At 38.5% G+C, this 14,907-nt stretch overlaps 1 protein-coding gene across 21 annotated transcripts in view; it reads left to right on the forward strand.

The window, feature by feature from the left end:
- The window catches only part of LOC111573927 (receptor-type tyrosine-protein phosphatase F), a 169,119-nt gene that overhangs the window by 28,656 nt on the left and 125,556 nt on the right, over positions 1 to 14,907 (forward strand). For 18 of the 21 annotated variants that reach the window (XM_055014181.1, XM_055014186.1, XM_055014183.1 and 15 more), the window contains exon 1: positions 12,525 to 12,842. The exons of 1 other annotated variant lie outside the window; for it this stretch is intronic. The gene's annotated coding sequence lies outside the window, so the exon portion shown is untranslated. Of the gene's footprint in view, positions 1 to 12,524; positions 12,843 to 14,907 lie in introns of those variants that run through there. 2 more of the 21 variants (XM_055014199.1, XM_055014201.1) reach the window with 1 other exon arrangement.

Consider the following 14,907-nt stretch of genomic DNA (forward strand, 5'->3'; position numbering starts at 1 on the left):
CAGTAGTTTGAAACACAAAAAACCCAATAACCAATTAATCAGCTAATGCCAACCCAAATGATTGTTAGCAAAATACAGACAGCATGCTTTCAGCAGAGCAGTTCTCTTCAGTGTAATGCATTCATGATGCTATACTAAAAAACAACCTCATACTCATAATTTACAATATAAAGCTGCCCTATATAAAGTTAGTTTGTAAAACGTCATATCAGCACAGATTAAACTGCTAAACCAACTAATCGATCAACTTCTAGTATCAAGTTACAGAGTAGGCATCTTAATTTTAGCTTTGACCCCTCAAAACCAGTTTCACAGTACCAAGCAGATTCCTATTGTCTTTTTTCCTTTCAGTTTGAAGTATGTGTAATATCTGGGTTTGGGAATGGTTGAAAATTAGGTTTTAACCACTTACTCTTTCACTATAGATGAACTCAATTATTCACCAGAAATTGTTTGAATCTTGGTCAAATTTGACTCTTGACACTTATGTTCAGTATCCATTAATTGACTTATTTTTAATTGTTTATTCTATATATTGTCAATAAATAATTAAAGGTGCCCATTGCACATTCACCAGATCTGATGTAATGTCATGGCAACTCTAACAATCCTTCATGCAAAGATTTTCTGTGTACAGAGCAATAAAAGAGTCACATGCCATATCTAAGAAGCATGAACCAGGGAATGGTAAAGCATTTTTCCAGAACAAGTTAAACAATTACTTGTAGATATTTTTTTATGTAACCACGCTGACTGTAAATCTGTATTTAATGGTTATTCGTCTTGCTTAACTGCTTCGCCTTACTAAGGTTGCCATCTGTGCTCGGAGCTCCAGGACTGTTATAGTAGTGTTTCATTCTTGACCATTTATTGTTTCAAATGAAACTACTGTAGGATGATGTCTTCTGTACTTCCTACAAACCTCCCCAACTGTCATTTAAACAAGGTTTGACTACTGAATCTCTAATATATTACATGTCAGTTCAATTTTACAACAAAATTACCACAAAAGCAATCTCAAAGCACTTTACCTAATAAAATCAATACCATACAATATTATATGTTAAGAAACCCAACAGTTCCCCATAAGCAAACACCTGACAGTGACAGTGGAGAGGAAGAACTCCCTTTTAACAGAAAGACACCTGTGACAGAACCAGGTGCAGGGTGGCCATGTACTTGTATAGTATATACAGCATATATTATCTCTGTTAGCAGCTTTCACTGTGTGTCAAACATTCGCCTGACACTAAGCTCGCTAAGGTGGGCATGCATATGTATAATATTCCTATTTGTATCTTGTATTTTAGGCTTCATGCTGTCCATATCTTGTGATATTTAATATTTCAAATGAACATTTTCAACACAAGATCAGAGTTAGATAAGCCTGCATACTTTGATATACTGTATTTCTTGCACCTTCACTGAAGACATCTCTATCCTTTATGGATTGCTTGCATGGCTACGGTCCTTCGCTCCCCCTTTCCACCTTTGCACTTTGCATAGAAGTTTGATAAACACTACACTAGGAGATGGATTTTCCATCAAACGTAGCTCTGAAGTAATGAGAATCTAGAGCGTAACAAATGGCGGTGCCAGTACAGAGCTGGCTCAGCTGGGTATGCAGGTGGTCTTCCATTCCTCTTGTCAAACCCCCCACTGCTTCCCCAAAGTGGCCACGGAGACTTGAGCAAGATTATTTTGGAGTTCAGGTTACAGACCAGGTCTTTCACTACCTATTAGTCACACTCCAATTTTTGTGATGGGAATTTTTTTACTGTCCCCTCACATTTTGTAAATGTATACACAGCCTTTCCCCTTCAGATTTGAAAGGTCACAGCATGTTTTTGTAATTTCTTGTCTGCTCTGATTATTTTCAGCTTAACTAGGGTGCTGTGCCCGTGGAAAGCTGATGTCATTTAGGCTTTATGTTTGGAAACTGTGGTGTGGTCTCCATTTGAGATAAATTTTGAATAAAAGGTTTGCAGTGGGATGGACAAGTTAAGGAGTTCAAGGGATTTTCCCCGAGACAAGATCTTTGCTTTCTTTCAAAAAGCTACAAGACTTGCGTTTTAGTCACTAAGCTATATGAGATAAATATGTACACAAAAGAGTAACCCATGAGCGCTCTTGACCCAATCTGCTCAACAGTTGGGAATATACTTTCAAACAGCACATTGAATTGGATAATAGTTGCCTAATATGTACCCTTGACAGTTTTAATCGTTAAGATTTGATGCAGCTGACCAACTTGCTGCTTAAAATTTAAGTCATATTTTTCCCCAGAGACTTTTTTCATTCCCTGACTTGTATTATTTAGTTACTGTTTAGCGACTTGATTTAAATTGCCAATGTAGTTTAGGGTATTTGACATGGAGACTAATTTGCATAGTCACTTAAGGGACACAGGGTTAGTTCAATTCAGTAGAGAACATATTTTGCTGCTATGGTGGTTTGCTTGCCCACAGGTATTGGCCATCTGTTAACACAACTGCAAAGTCTCTCCCAAGGAAAATTAAGCATAGGATTTAAGGGGACTTTTGTCCCAAGAATAAATTTTTATTGCCACAATGATGTACAGAGTTTGGCACGATAATATAAACATCTGTATTTGAATTTGATATAGAAGACATGGATTAAGCATGGCTTGTGGGAAGGTAATATTTTGTTTGTGTAGTGGATTTCAAGGTTGCATATTGGTGGTGATGTTTTAACTATACGGAAAGATATTGCTGCTTTTTTATTCTACTGTATGTTAAAGATGGAAAGACAAAGTAGCACAACGGTAGCCTTTACAGCAGGAGTGCAGTATTTGACTGTGCAATACCATTATATACTTTAGAAGCCTCCGTCCTGCCTTTCCTGTAGCATAGCACTGATTTGCCCACTGAACACTCAAGGATAAATCTAGCTGCATGTACATATAAATTGAATTATAGCCCTGCCTCTAAACTAGATAAGATTATGTATTTTTTTTATAGACTTCTAGTTGTGATCTTAACTATTTCAACTCTTGCTTTAAAAACTTCAGAAATGGGTCTTAAAATTGGGTTTGGGAAAAGAAAGGATAAATATTTGCTGGTTGATACTACAGATTTCTGACTAGGCACTGTTAGAAATGCAGCATTTTTTTGTACAAATGCAGCAATAGTTTATTTGTTATTGATGATCAGAAATCACAACAACATACAATGTAGCCATTTAATATAGATGTACCCACAAACAAAATGACCTTTCTCTGAGCACAGGTGTGTGTTTTGCATGTGTACGTTATGTACAGATACCGAATCACGTGACCTAAATATGTAGTGGGTGACGGGAATTCATTGGACTCGGGAACACCCCCACAATTTAATCAATTGTTCCTTGTATCATTTCCGCCAGATAAGTCCTGATAGGTCCGCAGCAGTCAATTTGTAGTAGGATCGCAATCATGTGATCGTCAGCAGGCAGCTGACGTAGTGCTCACTTGCAGTCATAGCTGCTGCTATCTTGCAATGATACAGAAATCTTTAACAAATCTGTGAATCCAGATTATAATCACTGCCAAAATCTAATCAGATGGTACTTGGGTCATTTCCCTGACTTTCCTTGAAAATTTTGTCTAGACCTGTTGTTCTGTTTTTGAGTAATGTTGCTAACAAACAGACAAACCAACATGATCATCACATTACTCCACCACAATCCTTGGGAGAGTACAAATGACATTCTTAAGTTGCCTGACTTGCATTCCTGTCAGATCTCATTAACAGCAGGATATTATTTTGTCTATATGTTGCAACAATCTGTATGAAAACTATCTTTAAAACATACAGATCTTTATATTGATACACACACAGTTTATCTCAAAGTCAAATGTGAAAGCATTAGTATGGTCAGATGTATTTTCAGCTTTGCCTCATTCTAACACAAAGGTCACATCTAAAAGACAAGTACAACCCGGCCCATTGTCGCACAGTGACAGAGAGGTGGCATTTGTCCACTGCAGTGCTGTTTTTAATATTGTCAGAGATATAACTGGAGTGGCAAAACTCATTAAAGAGATCAGAAGTGATCTGAACATTTTCCTAGCGGGAAGACACTTTAAAGGCAAGCACCAGGCAAAATGCATCAGGAGATGCTGTGGAAATTGCATCACGGTTCACCTACCATTTCAGTTTGGGTCTGTCCGATGGGATCAGCTGCAAGGCTCAGAGCAGAGAGATCAAACTGTGGAACAAGTAGGCTCTGTACCATTTTCAGCAGTCTAACTTTAAATTATGCTGTACCTCTTAAAGGCTGATCTGTGATCATGATGGCATGCTGTGTTTACTGGGTAGCAATACCTACCGCATGACCTGTAGTACAGCATTGACCTCTGCCTGAAATATTTGATTTCAGGCTAGGAAGCTGGGCTCGCATAAAGGTGCTTCAGTGTAACCAACATGGTGGCCCAGTTAATGTCATGCTGGTGTGACAGACAGTAGGGAGCCCTACTGGAATTTAGTAACTCTAGGAATGCTGATCCCTTTGCCACACCCTGTACGAACCAGTCCATTTAAATTTAGATGTAATATCTTTACTTGTGCTGAAGATCCTTCAGAAAAAAATCCAAATTGTTATCGTTTATTTGGCAGTTTGACAGCATTTCAGTCTTCAGGGTGAGCATTAACTGAGATATGGTTTGGAAGTGGATTCCATTCTTTCAAATGGTATTGCATCTGCTGCTTGTCTAATATTAATGTTAGTGTTATTAAAATTAAAGGTGAAGGGTTTTTGAAACAGAAATTAAAGAGTAAAATGTAAGATAAGAAATAGTTTAAAGAAATGATTGTTTGTTAATCTCTTACTTTTGACTTTAAACTCAAGAAAAGTGTGAAAATTCCCTTTTTGCACTGCCACTCACATCCTTTAAGTCATTAAAGTCACTTGGTCTGAGCTGAAGTCCAAGAGGTTTTAGTAAGCCTAGACACAGATATACGTAGAAAATTATGGGGAAACATATCTTTTTTTAAACTTTATAATACTTTTACAAATTTCCCAATTAAAATATGCAAAACATATCAAATATTAGTAGAAGGATATGCCTGTGGTATGTCTTTATGAGGTATGACTGTATGGCTTACATTTTTATGCAGTGTGAACTTAGGATATGATGCACAGGTTTTTAGTTCACAGGCATTTTCAGTTTTTTTCTGTTTCTGCCTCAGCACTGCACTTTAGCATTCCTACATTTAGTAAACCTCCACCATCAAAGGAAAAAATGGCACAAAGAGCTTTGGACATTTTGAAAAAAAAGACAGTCTCCCCCTGGAGCACTTAAACTCAGATCTTTGTCATTATAAGCTTACTCCTTTAGCCACACGCTCCTTTTTTACAATGATGGAGACTAATGCCCGGAACACAGTTTGCCTGATGTGCCATGTCCCAGAAATCCCAGAGATAAGTAATAGAAGGTGTAACGCTTAAAAGGCTAAATGAAGTTGAATTGGAAGAAAGGGAAATGACTGGCTTTCTTCTCCATTAGCACTCAAATTAATCCACTCATTTTTTTCTCTATAAATTTATGAGGTACTGATGCTATAATAAGAAGTTTTGTGTTGAATATTTAATTTCCTTAATTATTTTGGGATAGTTTCTAGTCAGTTGAAGTCCATTTGTTACTGACTGCTATGAATGGTTAATGAGGACAAAAGCAGTGAGGTTTTCTGTGTGCTGTGGTAGGCTTAGACTACTGTTTAGCTTTGGTCAGTTATTTAATTTACTATGCATTTTAATGCACTAGGTATTCATTTGCATGACAATTATTTCCAAATATATGATTTATTATCTGAAATATAAAGGATTCAGTCTCACCTTTAAGTACTATTAAGTCTAGGCAAGTATAGTTAAATAGATCAAGTATTTAATTTATAATACAATGGTTGTATGGGCATTAACTATTGTTGTAAGAAAGCACTTTGAAAAACACCATCCTTTGTTTTGCTCTTTTCACTGCCCACTAGTAGTTGTTCTAATTGTGGATGCTAAATATTAATTTCATTCAAAACATCATATAATCTGTGTTTCTTAAAGCTGTAGAGTGATGATGTCGCCATTGTTTTTCCATTTTATGCGTTTGGTCAACAGAAGGCCCTTATCTCTCCCTGTCAGTCAAGCCATTGTTGAAGAGAGCAACCTTGCAAATGCAAAATGGCACGTGATGGATTACTCTTTCACTTGACAGGCTTTTCATCTGTTGAAACTGTGTGTGTGTGTGTGTGTGTGTGTGTGTGCGTGTGTGCGTGTGTGCGTGTGTGCGTGTGTGCGTGTGTGCGTGTGTGCGTGTGTGTGTGCGTGTGTGTGTGTGTTTGGAGGGGGAGGAGGGGGGCTTAACTGTTTTGGAAGAAATGGAGAATTTTCATTAATGTGCAGTGTATTTTCAGTTTTTTTCTGTGAAAATGCTAAAAATCTCAACGTCTGTTGGTGGCATTACTATTTGTCACAACATAAAGATATTATAAATATAAATGTAAAGATAAAATATGTAACACCCATTAGTATTTGCCTACATCTGAGGCCTCAGTGTGATATTTTTGATCTCTTACATGTCAGTTTAAACAGCTATTAGGCTATTTATTTACATAGGAAAAGCGATAAGCAGAGCCCATTATCAATTATTCATGCAAGAAGCTAGCTCATAATTTGTGACTTATTTCCTTTTAGCAATGGAAACAGCCTTCTCCAACACAGGGGATAATTTCATGTCCTTTCCTTTTTACTCCAGCAAAGGGATGCATTCTGGTGCAAAACAAGCTTGGGGAGATATCCTAATGAGAGCTATTAACAATGTTGAAGCTGATTTGAATGCATCCTTTTGTGTCCAACTTGTTTTTCCTGCATGCCAATGGCAAATTATTAGAAAAACAAAAATTTTTTTTTTACAACACCACCGATTTGTTCTGTGAAAAATTCCTTAGAAATATATGAAGTGCTGCCCAGAATCATATGTTTTGTTTTTGGGTGGTTGAGGGCCAATACTTAATGACATTAAACATCCACGATTTGAAATGCTGTTGACACTTTTGACTGTAGCCAGTCAGGGTACTCATTTTCTTGAGTACTAACACCTTATCCTTTGTTTGAGACAGAAATTTATTGAAGAAAAGCATCTGGAAGGCTGTGCTGTCAGAGACAAAGTGTAGCCTTCTCTGGCTGGGAGAGACTGCTCTGTGGGACTTTTATTAGGAGCCTCTCCATGAAAGCTTTTCAGATTTATCAAAGTCTCCTCAGTGGATGGCTTGCACTGCTGCATCTGAGCTACTGCAGACAATTTTTCCATACGTTACATACTTGTTTGCAGGTTTTATACTTGTGCTGATGATGGTTGATCTGCCATATCTATTTTGTTTTATCTTAATAGGAATATCTTCATTAAAATAGAACTGCATCCTAAAACTTGTCAGAAAAAAAGACCTGAAAAAAGAATTTGGAATTTAAAGTTAATCCCTGGATATATTTTCTTGTTTGCATGTAATTTTCTTTAAATTCATATGCCAAACGATAGGCTTCACTGTAAAAGATACAGTGCAAAAACAGATTGTGGTTTGCAGCAAACAATTTAAAACATGAACTGTAAAAATATAGGAATACGGAGATATCACTTTGTCCCATAGCCTCACAAAATGGGATGCATTGTAGAAACAGCTTGCATCTTTGTGGAGGTGTTGACTATAGCCTGTGAAATGTAACACTGCCAACAGCTGGTCATAGCGCACCACAGCATTGCTCTTTCTTCATGCTGACTTTTTCTTCATTGGTGAACAAAGTAGGCTGCTTTTGCTATCACTCTCACCACCTCCACAGAAGCTGTGACATCTTACAATATCCGGGTCTTGCAGCCTTTTAATATACTTGAAGCAATCTGATGAATGGGTTTTTTTGTGTCCCAATGCTGAAATGGCTATTTTTTCCAAAAATGCACCTGACTGTAATCTCAGTGGAATGATCATTGATCAAAAAGACAAATAGAGGTCTGAAAATTAGACCAGAGGGAGTCATATTCAGGTGAAGAGAGAAGGGAAGTAAGCCATGTAGGCTTGGGTATAGGAAGTGGATGACATTGAAGGTCACCCACTAAGACACTTTTGGATAAATGGAGCCAGTATCCATATAATTGATTTCCAACATACCCTTTGAAGTTACAAAGATGCATTGAATTCTTTGTCTTGCACGCTGTTCTTGATCCTGCTATATGCCATGTCACCCATTTGGGTTCTCTGCACTCCCTAGGAGCACTGTGCAAAAATTAGGCATGCAAGAGGAAACAATATAAATGATGCTATGTCACTTGGGATCACTATTGCCTCTCACCAACATTATTACCTGCTGTATTGCATATTTCACCTCAAAGCGACTTACCCAAGCCACCCACTTCTTTGCTTGCACTGCCACCCCCGTACCCCCATACTGAATGCAGCATGCAAGGAAGTCAGTCTCTGGAGAGGTACAGAGAGCACAGGAGGCCAGAGGGGAGAGAGGGGGCACCGTGCTGTAAAGTGCCTCAATGTCGCTTCATTTCCTCATTTTAATTGGGCAATCTAAATGCATCCCCGGTTTGTCAATACCCGCCGGGGTCCCAGATAAAAATGATTTGTCTCATCTGGTGGCATGCTCTGCTGTTCCCCTTAGAGAGTGTGCCCCGCCAGTTGTCAGCAACAGAGTGTAATGGAGAACGTTTGCTGTTTTTGATTTTCAACGAGTAGCAGGAGAAAAAAAAAAACGCTTTCTATTGGTTCTACCCCTCTTGTCTTAGCCATTTTTGTACTCTCATTCTGTCTGTTGGCACACACCTCTATGGACATATATAGAGACACAGAGACACAGAGGCACAGGGGCACATGCACAAATTCACATGCTCTACACATATGGACACATATGTGTACAGGCACGTACACATGCCAGCACTCACTGAAGGTCAACACCATGAAGCCAATCTTATCTGTGTTTTTATGTGCTCTGTTTTCTACTGTCCTTGTATTTTTCACACCTCCTGTCGTGGGCACCATCACCTTCCCTCTCAGTGCTGGAGCCAGTGTTATCTCCAGACAGTCATGAGCACAAAAAAAAATCAGGGCCTAAAGTGTGTCCTTGGTGTTGGGAGTATTGAGCAAAAATATGATGTTTAGGCATCCATTTTCATTCATTCTTGTGCTTCAAAGGATGCATTCACTTGTGCTTTAAAGAAGGTCAACTAGATACTCTGTGCAAGTGTTGCACCTTTTTATCCCTTAACTGGTAACATGGTGGCTTGCATCAAGAAAATTACACATGGTTAGATATAATTAGATGTGTACGTCCACATGCTTCCTGCATGGAACTAAGCTATCAATGTATCTCATCTGTTCCTACATGTCAGAGTGCGTTGATAATTTCATAATAGGCTTAAACCATGTTTGTGAGTTGTAATATGCTCCATGAATGTGATATCAACACCACTGATTGCAATCTGGAAATAAATGAGCTACCAAACCAATGGCAGTAACCAGGCTTCAGTAAACTGCGAATTGAGCTAGAAATTGTTAACTAACAGGTGTTGTCCAGCTGTGCTTTTGGACATGATGACATAGTGCTAGTCTTAAGAGCCCATCAGCAGCAGCACACTGACTTTCACAGCTCAGTGTTTACGACACAGGTCAGCATTTTTTCACTGGCATGCAGCCAGAATTGTGTTTGCCAGTGACCCCTGTGAATGGGCAAGTAAAGCCCATCTATTTGGATTCCTTAAATTTTCCTTTTTTTAGATTTTGGATAATACACAATAAGTTGGACATAGTTTTGTAGACTGCAGTCTTTCGAAATGCAGTAAATGGCACACATTTTTGTAAGGTGATGATCAGTCATTTGTATAGAGCTCTGCTGAACCTATACCAGTAAATGTATTTTCTTTCCTTGAAGCTGAACTTTGTTAAAATGTTTTGGCAGACTTATTCGATGGTGCAGACTGTTATATTGATAAAGCCCAGGGCCGGGGTGATTCATCCCATCCTACAGCAGCCAGCAGATTATCCCATCTGAAGTTGACTGTAGCTAACACTAAGGAGAAGAAATCATGTGTTCTTTACCTGTGAATAACCCTAGAGCCACAAACACAGACTTTATACAGGCTCACAAAACAAAGCCTGAGAATCGGTCATTTCACAAAATCAATTTCAGTAGAATCTATTCACTGTGTATTGTTAGCAAACCAGCTTAAATCAAGAAGAGGCCGGCTCCTTCAGATTGAAGAGGTTGTCAACCTTTTCTCAGTCTAATGAAATGAGTGGGGGATGGGTGGTTGTCACAATGTTATAAATTCCCAGACTTGGTAGGGGGTGTTTCCAGCTCCATTCAAGCTCCTGGGGGGGTGGGGCAGAAGATAAGTCCTAAAAGCGCCTGAGCAACAAAACCTCACTCGAGGCAACAGTTTTAATCTTGCATAGGGGGTTACTGCTCAAATTCCATCTGTGTTCGGAGTTTTACATTGCACTAAAACGAGATTACACTTCAAATGAAATGGCTCATGTTGTGCAGATGACACATTGTGCTATATTACTGTAGCTTACAATTAATTTCCTCAGCCTCTCTGCTGTTAGGGCTACCAGCCAATAATCTTTACTTCTGCATTTTACTACAGTGCGATTTCTTCAGCCATTTCATCTCAGATTCATGTGTCATTTGATTTGGCACAAACTGTTTACACCCACAAATATACTTTTCTTCCTCTCCTCAGGGGTGTGTGGGTGTAATAATTATTCTCCAGAAGGTTCCTTCAAACTCTCATGAGCTGGTAAGGAAATTAAAGGTTTCCAAGATGTCCAGATTGGTTGTTATTTTTTTTTGAGATTGTTGTGGAGTAGCTTGTAGGAGGTTTTTGCTCATGTGCAGGCCTGATATCCCATTTTCTTTCAGTAAGATTATTCTAGCTCATGCAGCTGTAATATATTTATATATTGAGCAATTCAAATTGAGTTATTTCTTAATCAGATGACCTACATCCCATTTGTTCCAAACTAGAAAGAAAGTTAAAGATAAAACATTTTTTTTCATGCTGGAGAGTCTGTTTTGTTCACAGATCCGCAGCCTCCAGTAAAATCAGACTGTCTCCTGTTGTTAACAACAGAAAGAATGCAGAACACATTGCATTTTGCCATTTCCTTCAATAGAGTTTAAGCCAGGAAAAAGATTCAACATTGATGCTCTTAGTGGAAACCTTCATAAGTGCTGTATAGAATCTCATTTTGAATGTTTTTTTTTTTTTTTTTTTTTACAATTTTCTAGACGTTACTCTGCTGGTACTGTGCTGTTCAGGTTAATAGCTCACACAAATGCATTTGTTTTCTTACTTTTTCAAAATTAGAGAATACTAACACAATGATGGAAGTATCATTATTAATGGAACATGGTGATATGTATGGACTCATCTAAAAATGTGTGTCTGTCTTGGATATGCAACGTCAACAGTGTCACTGATATATATATATATATATATATATATATATATATATATATATATATATATATATATATATATATATATATATATATATATATATATATATATATATATATATATAGCATCATTATGTGGAGGGCAAAACATTGCTGAAGCACTGTTGGATGAATCAAGTTACAGTCCACACGATATTATTGGGATAAATGAGCAAACCTCTCCCCGAGGTCCCAAGGCTCTGTGATCTATTAAGGCACTGTCGTCTAGGATGGTGAATCTGAGTGAGCGAGGGAATTTTGGGGGAAGAGAATGGTTGTGCTGACAACGTCTCTCGGTGCAATCCCTTGTCCTTGTAGGATGGAAGAGAAAAACAGCACCAGAGGCTGACTTGGCTGTTCCTCTGAGCTCCGTCATAAATCCGACCGAACATTTCTGAACATCTGTTGTGGACGATTAGCTCCGTGGCTAGCAGAGTTTGACCAGAGGGAGTGAGAACTTGTGTGTTTGTGTATGTGTGCACTCAAAGCCTTGCAGATTTAAGAATGAGGATTTTGCATATTTATTTCCCCCTTTTTCATATTTCTTCTGATAGAGAGAAGGCCAGTTATTTTTGAAACAGTTTAATCATTTACAAAACACGTTACTGGACATCTACCTGGAAATGTTTCAAGGTCACATTTCCTACTCCTTAAGTTCGAGAAAAATAGCATGGCAAATAGGCTTTGAAATACATGCTGGATTTTTTCTTTTAATCTAAAAGCAAGTTTGGGGTCATTTTTTCAGGTTTGTGATCAGGCTGCGTGAGCTTAAATTAAGTTACAGTCTCTCCTTGGAACGTTTTCAGCAGAAAACACATAATGGACCCTTAAAGCTGCAGGACTACATAACATCACGTGTACTCTTACCTCCAGCTTTCTTTCTTCATGCAGGTGAAACACTAAATTGTCTCCCATTGGTCAAGGTTCAGAAAGGTAAGGGCCTGCAGCCTCCTCCCCTTTCACACTGAAATTTGACACCAGTGACATCACATGGTGGGCTTGGCTTCTCTCGGGCAGTCCCTGAACTGCTCAGTGTGTGAACAAGCTTTGCCTGTGAAGGATCTCTCCTCAAGCCACACTGCTCTATAGCCACAGCTGGAAACCTATTGCTGGAGAGCCAGAAGACAGTTCCTCTGTTTTAATGAAACGCTGCAAATGGAATAACTGAGCAGGAACTGGAGACTACTTTCTCTCACGCAGTTTTTCATAAGGCATCGTTCAGGGATAATCTTTTGTGGATACTGCTGGATTTTCTTTTGTAGGATTTGGATACTCTCACTTTCTGGAATAAGTGCCTCACAATAAAAAGGAATAAAAAGGATTTCTTTATAAGTGGACCTACTTGACATGCATTGGTAAGTGTGAATTTCTCACCAAATAGGTGTTGTAACTGAAGCAAACAGAAGTTATTACTTCTCAGCAGGGAAACACATGGGACACAGGTGCCTTTTTTAATAGTGACTGTCTGAACCCTATTTGTTTAAATATCCCTCACCTTTTATGTGTGTTTTTTTCAAAATCTCAAGATACCTTATAATAAAAGTAACAAAATAAGTTGATATGTTTCACTTCAGTGGTCAGGTATTTTCTTACTACTCTTTTGTCCCCTTTACTTTTGTCCTTGCTCACTCTTGCTTGTTAAGCCAAAACAATAGTTTAACCTCGTCTTGGCTTAGCTCTATTGGCTGGCTTTCTGGCAAATTGCCCTGTCTGGTGCAAGCCCTCCCCTACGTATTCAGAGGACATTGAATAGAGAGGCCATAGAATGTCCCTTAGCTACCGCTGCTAAGGTGAGGCACCCTGCCGTTCTACTGCATTAGGCCTACGCTGAGGCCAAACAACCTGTTTTTCCAGTTGTCTTTTTCTCCTTGGGCAATCTCGGGGGTAAAGTTTCAGCGACAAGAATTCCAGTTAGAAGGAGACATTGAAAGGCTTTGAAATCCCAGATAATTACAGAGAGGAACTTTTCAAAGTCACTAACGATACATTTTTGAGATTGTTTGGGCCTTGGTTGTACTGTGTGTTTTTTTTGTAATTTAAAGGGTTTTTAGTTTTTTTTTCTTTACTGTGATTATTAGCTGTATCATTGTTTTTTTTTTTCCAAACTCAACTTGAATGAAGACACGTCAATGTGTGCTCTTTTCAGTAAAAAGTAGCCAGCTCTAACTTCCCACTTCGGCTATAGTTTATCTTATATCTTAAATAGCGTGTTACAACATAAAACAACACTTGTTAAAATACATTTTTAGACTAAGGTGTTAATCATGGTCATAATAAATGTGGCAATTGTTACTAAGTTTGCTGCTCAATGCAAGGAGTTGATGTCAGTCAGAAAAATATTTTTTGCCCTTAACATGATTGTCTCATTTTGCTGGACTTTTGAAATGACTAGACTCCCCCACAGTTTGTCTTACATCAATAGAAATTTTGTGTGCGTTTTTTTGTTTGTTCTTACTTGTTCAAAAAATGGGTTTGTTTATTTATTGTGTGTTTTTTCAGTTTTAAGTTAATGATTCTAGAGTGTAACCCTCCCTGTACAGGTCACCACTGTTAGGCCTGACTTGGAGTTATAAACCGGACCTAAGTAAAGAATGACTTTGAGGTGAATCTCAAGAAGGACACTACTGCTAAAATGTCCATTCAGCTGCTTGGTAGCAGAAGCAAAAAAGACAAAACCTTGTCAGCCACAGTCAAACAAGGTCAGTTTCTGTCCTCAATGGCTGACCTGTAGGTTGTCCTCCTTCACCTCTACCATTCAGGCCACTGACCCTTCATTCTACTTTTATGACTATACCTCAGTGACTTCATCACCATAATGTTCCGGAGAAACATTAAGTCTAGGATGTGACCTGAGGAAATCACTATGGCCATTTGTTCACCATTGCCCTTCATTAGACTCCCTGACCAAACATGCATGATACCTTTGCTTAAACGGCTGTCTTGGCTGAAGTCTGTTCTTCTGAATAAATTACCCTGTGAGGAACAGTCACTCGATCTCCCTCACCATCGGATTTCTCAAAAGTAATTATGGGCTGAGCGTATGGATTTTTCCATAGAACTTGATTTCTCATCATTGGTGAATTAGGTGATGTGTAATGGTCTGTTAACGCATGATGGATTTGCTTAATCACTCTTGTCCCAGTTGGGACATGAAAGAGGTTGCTTACAATCACAGATCAATGCCTGTGAAGGCGATTGTGTCAGTGGAGCCAGACATTTGTTCATGATGCATACTGTAAGGAGACAGAAAACATGTATTTGTTGGCCTAATAAATTTCCAAACTTTGGTGCAGAAGCTGAACTGTGGATATATTTCTGATTTGATCTCAGACTTTAAAATGACAGCAGAGAAGGGATTGTACATTCATTGTATGTCAGAAATTGTTGCCTGCTGTTGTCTGTCAAGGTCAGAGGTAGCTG

This window comes from Amphiprion ocellaris, chromosome 10 (genome assembly GCF_022539595.1).
Source record: "Amphiprion ocellaris isolate individual 3 ecotype Okinawa chromosome 10, ASM2253959v1, whole genome shotgun sequence".
In the NCBI taxonomy this organism is placed as follows: Eukaryota; Metazoa; Chordata; class Actinopteri; family Pomacentridae; genus Amphiprion; species Amphiprion ocellaris.